The sequence below is a fragment of the Pan paniscus genome, chromosome 4 (assembly GCF_029289425.2).
Source record: "Pan paniscus chromosome 4, NHGRI_mPanPan1-v2.0_pri, whole genome shotgun sequence".
NCBI classification, from domain to species: Eukaryota; Metazoa; Chordata; class Mammalia; order Primates; family Hominidae; genus Pan; species Pan paniscus.
This window is the reverse complement of record NC_073253.2, coordinates 16,866,284-16,874,840: the sequence shown is the minus strand read 5'-3', so window position 1 is coordinate 16,874,840 and position 8,557 is coordinate 16,866,284.

The window sequence follows — 8,557 nt, the reverse complement described above, 5'->3', positions numbered from 1 at the left end:
GTGTGAGCCACCGTGCCCAGCCTCATTTCCACTTTTTCTCAGCACAGTCCCCTCTAGTGACACTTCTCCAACAATGCTAGCCCATGATGACTTCCAAATCAGTGAGGCCACCACTTTCTTCAATGTCCACTGCTCCCTCCTTCCACAGTCTAGAATCTCTCATCCATAAGTATAATTTCATTTGTATATACCCTCAGCTCCCTCCTCATCCCTCCCCTCCCTACATTTGTCTTCAAAAATCCCACCCACAGCTAAATCCAACTCTCTAAGTCTATATTTGATGGTTAATTTTATGTGTCAACATGACTGAGCCATGGGATGCCCAGATAACTGCTCAAACATTATTTCTGTGTGGTCTCCGAGGGTGTATCCAGAAGAGATTAGCATTTGAATTGGTGAACTGAGTAAAGCCATTGTGGGTGGGCATTACCCAATCTATTAGCAAAGGAAGGTTGAGTCCACTCTCTGCTGATTACTGGAGCTGCCTTATTGATCTTCTCCTGTCCTTGGAGCACCTGGTTCTCAGGCCTTCTGACCCAGAATGGAATCTACACCATTGGCTCTCTGGCTTTCAGGCCTTGGAATTATATCACAAGCTTTCTTGGGTCTCCAGCTTGCAGACAGAAGCTTGTGGGACTTAATGAAGTATCCATAATCACATGAGCCAATGCCTTATAATCCGTTTCTTTCTGGTTATATATATCTTATTGGATCTGTTTCTCTGAGGACCCCTGACTAATGCCCTGTATTTGAGCAGCTGAATATTGCTGGAGAAACATAACCACGATAGCTCTCACTTTATCACAGTCTTCAGAAGCTGGCAGCCCCTTCACATCCATCCTGCCACCCTTCCCTAATGAATTCAGTCTCTTGTTTCCTGACCCAAGACCACTTTCTCAAAACTCCTCTCTAAGCTCCCTGCAGCCATTCCTTCTATTTGTCACTTCTTATTTCATTGTGAAAATCCAATGGTTAGCAGAGAACATTTGCATCTTCTACAACATCTTCCAATTTATCCTACATATTCTCATGGCCTTCATGCCATTTAGATGCTGACTTTCTCTCCCTTGAGCTTAAGGTCTTCCTATTTGATCTTCTACTTGGTTTCTCCACTTGCATGTGTATTAGGCAGGTGAAATATAGCACGTCCAGAAAAGAATGCCTGATTTTCTCTCCCCCTTATTTCCTATCTTGCTCAGTTGTCAGGCATCATTCTTGACTCCTCTGTGTCCCTGACATTCCACATCTAGTCCATAAACATGTACTGTTTCTACCTCCCCTGGTCTTCCAAATTCAACCATTTCTTAGCACCTCCACCACTACCATTCTCTCTTTCTGTGACTACTACAGTAGCCCCTACCAGATCTCCCAGCCTCCATGCGTGTTGCATCTCAGTAATCAGAATCATCTTTTAAAGATGAAAATTGGCCAGGTGTGCTGGCTCATGCCTGTAATCCTAGCACTTTGGGAGGTTCAGGAAGGTGGATCACTTGAGGTCAGGAGTTCAAGACCAGCCTGGCAAACATGGTGAAACCCCTTCTCTGTTAAAAATGCAAAAAATTAGCCAGGTGTGGTGGCATGCACCTGTAATCCCAGCTACTTGGCAGACTGAGGCAGGAGAATCGCTTGAACCCGGGAGGCGGAGGTTGCAGTGAGCCGAGATTGCACCACTGCACACTAGCTTGGTGACAGAGTCAGACTGCCTCAAAAAGATAAATAAAGATGAAAATTGGATCAAGTATCTTCTTGCACAAAATCTTTCATTGGTTTCTTATCACTATTTAGAATAAAATTGAGTCTCCTTCCATGGTCTGCAAAGTCCTGCATTGTGGTCCACTCTGCCACCTCTCCAAACTCATCCCCATCGCTCTTCCACCCCCAGCCCTGGTGTCCTCTGCTCTTCTTGTTTCTTGAGCATTTCAAGCTGGTTCTAGCTTCACAATCCTCACCCCTGCTGTTCACTCTGTCTGGCATGGGCTTGCCTGCAGAATTTCACATTACTGGCTGCCTTACTTCATTTAAGTGTCTGCTTAAAAGTCACTTCTCTGAGGGTGGAGCCAAGATGGCCAAATAGGAACAGCTCCAGTCTACAGCTCCCAGTGGGAGCAACGCAGAAGACGGGTGATTTCTGCGTTTCCAACTGAGTTACCAGGTTCATCTCACTGAGGAGTGTCAGAAAGTGGGTGCAGGACAGTGGGTGCAGCACATCACATGTGAGCCGAAGCAGGGCAAGACATCGCCTCATCCGGAAAGCTCAAGGGGTCAGGGAATTCCCTTTCCTAGTCAAAGAAAGGGGTGACAGCACCTGGAAAATCAGGTCACTCCCACCCTAATACAGCGCTTTTCCAACAGTCTTAGCAAACGGCACACCAGGAGATTATATCCTGCGCATGGCTCGGAGGGTCCTACGCCCATGGAGCCTTGCTCATTGCTAGCACAGCAGTCTGAGATCAAACTGCAAGGCGGCAGCAAGACTGGCGGAGGGGCGCCCGCCATTGCCCAGGCTTGAGTAGGTAAACAAAGTGGCCATGAAGCTCGAACTGGGTGGAGACCACCACAGCTCAAGGAGGCCTGCCTGCCTCTGTAGGATCCACTTCTGGGGGCAGGGCATAGCTAAACAAAAGACAGCAGTAACCTCTGCAGACTTAAATGTCCCTGTCTGACAGCTTTGAAGAGAGCAGTGGTTCTCCCAGCACACAGCTGGAGATCTGAGAACGGACAGACTGCCTCCTCAAGTGGGTCCCTGATCCCCGAGTAGCCTAAGTGGGAGGCACCCCCCAGTAGGGGCAGACTGACACCTCACACAGCTGGGTACTCCTCTGAGACAAAACTTCCAGAGGAACAATCAGACAGCAACATTTGCTGTTCACCAATATCCGCTGTTCTGCAGCCTCCGCTGCCGATACCCAGGCAAACAGGGTCTGGAGTGGACCTCCAGCAAACTCCAACAGACCTGCAGCTGAGGGTCCTGACTGTTGGAAGGAAAACTAACAAACAGAAAGGACATCCACACCAAAACCCCATCTGTACATCACCATCATCAAAGACCAAAGGTAGATAAAACCACAAAGATGGGGAAATAACAGAGCAGAAAAACTGGGAACTCTAAAAATCAGAGTGCCTCTCCTCCTCCAAAGGAACACAGCTCCTCACCAGCAATGGAACAAAGCTGGATGGAGAATGACTTTGATGAGTTGAGAGAAGAAGGCTTCAGACGATCAAACTACTCTGAGCTAAAGGAAGAAGTTCGAACCCATGGCAAAGAATCGAAAAACCTGGAAAAAAAATAGACGAATGGCTAACTAGAATAACCAATGCAGGGAAGTCCTTAAAGGACCTGATGGAGCTGAAAACCAAGGCAAGAAAACTATGTGACAAATGCACAAGCCTCAGTAGCCGATGCGATCAACTGGAAGAAAGGGTGTCAGTGATGGAAGATCAAATGAATGAAATGAAGTGAGAAGAGAAGTTTAAAGAATAAAAAGAAATGAACAAAGCCTCCAAGAAATATGGGACTATGTGAAAAGACCAAATCTACGTCTGATTGGTGTACCTGAAAGTGATGGGGAGAATGGAACCAAGTTGGAAAACACTCTGCAGGATATTATCCAGGAGAACTTCCCCAATCTAGCAAGGCAAGCCAACATTCAAATTCAGGAAATACAGAGAACTCCACAAAGATACTCCTTGAGAAGAGCAACTCCAAGACACATAATTATCAGATTCACCAAAGTTGAAATGAAGGAAAAAATGTTAAGGGCAGCCAGAAAGAAAGGTCGGGTTACCCACAAAGGGGAGACCATCAGACTAACAGCTGATCTCTCTGCAGAAACTCTACAAGCCAGAAGAGAGTGGGGACCAATATTCAACATTCTTAAAGAATTTTCAACCCAGAATTTCATATCCAGCCAAATTGAGCTTCATAAGTGAAGGAGAAATAAAATACTTTACAGACAAACAAATGCTGAGAGATTTTGTCACCACCAGGCCTGCCCTAAAAGAGCTCCTGAAGGAAGCACTAAACATGGAAAGGAACAACCAGTACCAGCCACAGCAAAAACATGCCAAATTGTAAAGACCATCAAGGCTGGGAAGAAACTGCATCAACTAACGAGCAAAATAACCAGCTAACATCATAATGACAGGAACAAATTCACACATAACAATATTAACCTTAAAATGTAAATGGGCTAAATGCTCCAATTAAAAGACACAGACTGGCAAATTGGATAAAGAATCAAGACCCATCAGTGTGCTGTATTCAGGAAACGCATCTCACGTGCAGAAACACACACAGGCTCAAAATAAAGGGATGGAGGAAGATCTACCAAGCAAATGGAAAACAAAAAAAGGCAGGGGTTGCAATCCTAGTCTCTGATAAAACAGACTTTAAACAAAGATCAAAAGAGACAAAGAAGGCCATTATATAATGGTCAAGAGATCAATTCAACAAGAAGAGCTAACTATCCTAAATATATATGCACCCAATACGGGGGCACCCAGATTCATAAAGTCCTTAGAGACCTAGAAAGAGACTTAGACTCCCACACAATAATAATGGGAAACTTTAACACCCCACTGTCAACATTAGACAGATCAATGAGACAGAAATTTAACAAGGATATCCAGGGATTGAACTCAGCTCTGCACCAAGTGGATCTAATAGACATCTACAGAACTCTCCACCCCAAATCAATAGAATATATATTCTTCTCAGCACCACACCACACTTATTCCAGAATTGACCACATAGTTGGAAGTAAAGCACTCCTCAGCAAATGTAAAAGAACAGAAATTATAACAAACTGTCTCTCAGACCACAGTGCAATCAAACTAGAACTCAGGATTAAGAAACTCATTCAAAACTGCTCAACTACATGGAACATGAACAACCTGCTCCTGAATGACTACTGGGTACATAATGAAATGAAGGCAGAAATAAAGATGTTCTTTGAAACCAACAAGAACAAAGATACAACATACCAGAATCTCTGGGACACATTCAAAGCAGTGTGTAGAGGGAAATTTATAGCACTAAATGCCCACAAGAGAAAGCAGGAAAGATCTAAAATGGACACCCTAACATCACAATTAAAAGAACTAGAAAAGCAAGAGCAAACACATTCAAAAGCTAGCAGAAGGCGAGAAATAACTAAGATCAGAGAAGAACTGAAGGAAATAGAGACACAAAAAACCCTTCAAAAAAAAAAATCAATGAATCCAGGAGCTGGTTTTTTGAAAAGATCAACAAAATTGATAGACCACTAGCAAGACTAATAAAGAAGAAAAGAGAGAAGAATCAAATAGACGCAATAAAAAATGATAAAAGGGATATCACCACAGATTCCACAGAAATACAAACTACCATCAGAGAATACTATAAACACATCTATGCAAAAAGTAGAAAATCTAGAAGAAATGGATAAATTCGTCTACACATACACCCTCCCAAGACTAAACCAGGAAGAAGTTGAATCTCTGAATAGACCAATAACAGGCTCTGAAATTGAAGCAATAATTAATAGCTTACCAACCAAAAAAAGTCCAGGACCAGATGAATTCACAGCCGAATTCTACCAGAGGTAGAAGGAGGAGCTGGTACCATTCCTTCTGAAACTATTCCAATCAATAGAAAAAGTGAGAATCCTCCCTAACTCATTTTACGAGGCCAGCATCATCCTGATACCAAAGACTGGCAGAGACACAACCAAAAAAGAGAATTGTAGACCAATATCCCTGATGAACATCAATGCAAAAATCCTCAATAAAATACTGGCAAACCAAATCCAGCAGCACATCAAAAGGCTTATCCATCACAATCAAGTGGGCTTCATCCCTGGGATGCAAGGCTGGTTCAACATATGCAAATCAATAAACATAATCCAGCATATAAACAGAACCAACGACAAAAACCATATGATTATCTCAATAGATGCAGAAAAGGTCTTTGACAAAATTCAACAACCCTTCATGCTAAAAACTCTCAATAAATTAGGTATTGATGGGACGTATCTCAAAATAATAAGAGCTATCTATGACAAACCACAGCCAATATCATACTGAATGGGCAAAAACTGGAAGCATTTCCTTTGAAAACTGGCACAAGACAGGGATGCCCTCTCTCACCACTCCTATTCAACATAGTGTTGGAAGTTCTGGCCAGGGCAATCAGGCAGGAGAAGGAAATAAAGGGTATTCAAATAGGAAAAGAGGAAATCAAATTGTCCCTGTTTGCAGATGACATGATTGTATATCTAGAAAACCCCATCGTCTCAGCACAAAATCTCCTTAAGCTGATAAGCAACTTCAGCAAAGTCTCAGGATACAAAATCAATGTACAAAAATCACAAGCATTCTTATACACCAATAACAGACAAACAGAGCCAAATCATGAGTGAACTCCCATTCACAATTGCTCCAAAGGGAATAAAATACCTACAAATCCAACTTACAAGGGACGTGAAGGACCTCTTCAAGGAGAATTACAAACCACTGCTTGAAGAACATTCCATGCTCATGGGTAGGAAGAGTCAGTATCATGAAAATGGCCATACTGCCCAAGGTAATTTATAGATTCAATGCCATCCCCATCAATCTTCACAGAATTGGAAAAAACTACTTTAAAGTTCATATGGAACCAAAAAGAGCCCACATTGCCAAGTCAATCCTAAGCCAAAAGAACAAAGCTGGAGGCATCACGCTACCTGACTTCAAACTATACTACAAGGCTACAGTAACCAAAACAGCATGGTACTGGTACCAAAACAGAGATATAGACCAATGGAACAGAACAGAGCCCTCAGAAATAATGCTGCATATCTACAACCATCTGATCTTTGACAAACCTGACAGAAACAAGAAATGGGGAAAGGATTCCCTATTTAATAAATGGTGCTGGGAAAACTGGCTAGCCATATGTAGAGAGCTGAAACTGGATCCCTTCCTTACACCTTATACAAAAATTAATTCAAGATGGATTAAAGACGTAAATGTTAGACCTAAAACCATAAAAACCCTAGAAGAAAACCTAGGCAATACCATTCAGGACATAGGCATGGGCAAGGACTTCATGTCTAAAACACCAAAAGCAATGGCAACAAAAGCCAAAATTGACAAATGGGGTCTAATTAAACTAAAGAGCTTCTGCACAGCAAAAGAAACTACCATCAGAGTGAACAGGCAACCTACAGAATGGGAGAAAATTTTTGCAATCTACTCATCTAACAAAGGGCTAATATCCAGAATCTACAATGAACTCAAACAAATTTACAAGAAAAAAACAACTCCATCAACAAATGGGCAAAGGATATGAACAGACACTTCTCAAAAGAAGACATTTATGCAGCCAAAAGACACATGAAAAAATGCTCATCACTGGCCATCAGAGAAATGCAAACCAAAACCACAATGAGATACCATCTCACACCAGTTAGAATGGCAATCATTAAAAAGTCAGGAAACAACAGGTGCTGGAGAGGATGTGGAGAAATAGGAACGCTTTTACACTGTTGGTGGGACTGTAAACTAGTTCAACCATTGTGGAAGTCAGTGTGGCAACTCCTCAGGGATCTAGAACTAGAAATACCATTTGACCCAGCAATCCCATTACTGGGCATATACCCAAAGGATTATAAAACATGCTGCTATAGACACATGCACATGTATGTTTATTGGAGCACTATTCACAATAGCAAAGACTTGGAACCAACCCAAATGTCCAACAATGATAGACTGGATTAAGAAAATGTGGCACATATACACCATGGAATGCTATGCAGCCATAAAAAAGGATGAGTTCATATCCTTTGTAGGAACATGGATGAAGCTGGAAACCATCATTCTCAGCAAACTATCACAAGGACAAAAAACCAAACACCACATGTTGTCACTCACAGGTGGGAATTGAACAATGAGAACACATGGACACAGGAAGGGGAACATCACATACCTCGGCCTATTGTAGGGTGGGGGGAGGGGGGAGGGATAGCATTAAGAGAGATACCTAATATTAAATGACGAGTTAATGGGTGCAGCACACCAACATGGCACATGTATACATATGTAACTAACCTGCGTGTTGTACACATGCACCCTAAAACTTAAAGTCACTTCCCTGACCACCCTGCCTACTACCACCTTCTCTTCCAATGTAATTATCTGTCTTTTTACTCTATTCTTTTTCTTCATTGCATTTAACATGTGTTCCATTTTATGTTAATGGATCTTAACGAATTCTAGACTCCGTTTAACATGTGTTCCATGCTTTGTTTTTGCTTTTTTTTTTTTTTTTTTTTAATTGAGATGGAGTCTCGCTCTGTCACCCAGGCTGGAGTGCAGTGGTGCCATCTCGGCCCACTGCAAGCTCCGCCTCCCAGGTTCACGCCATTCTACTACCTCAGCCTCCTGAGTAGCTGGGCCTACAGGCACCTGCCACCACGCCCGGCTAATTTTTTTGTATTTTTAGTAGAGACAAGGTTTCACCGTGTTAGCCAGGATGGTCTGGATCTCCTCACCTTGTGATCCTCCCTTCTCAGCCTGGGAAAGTGCTGGGATTACA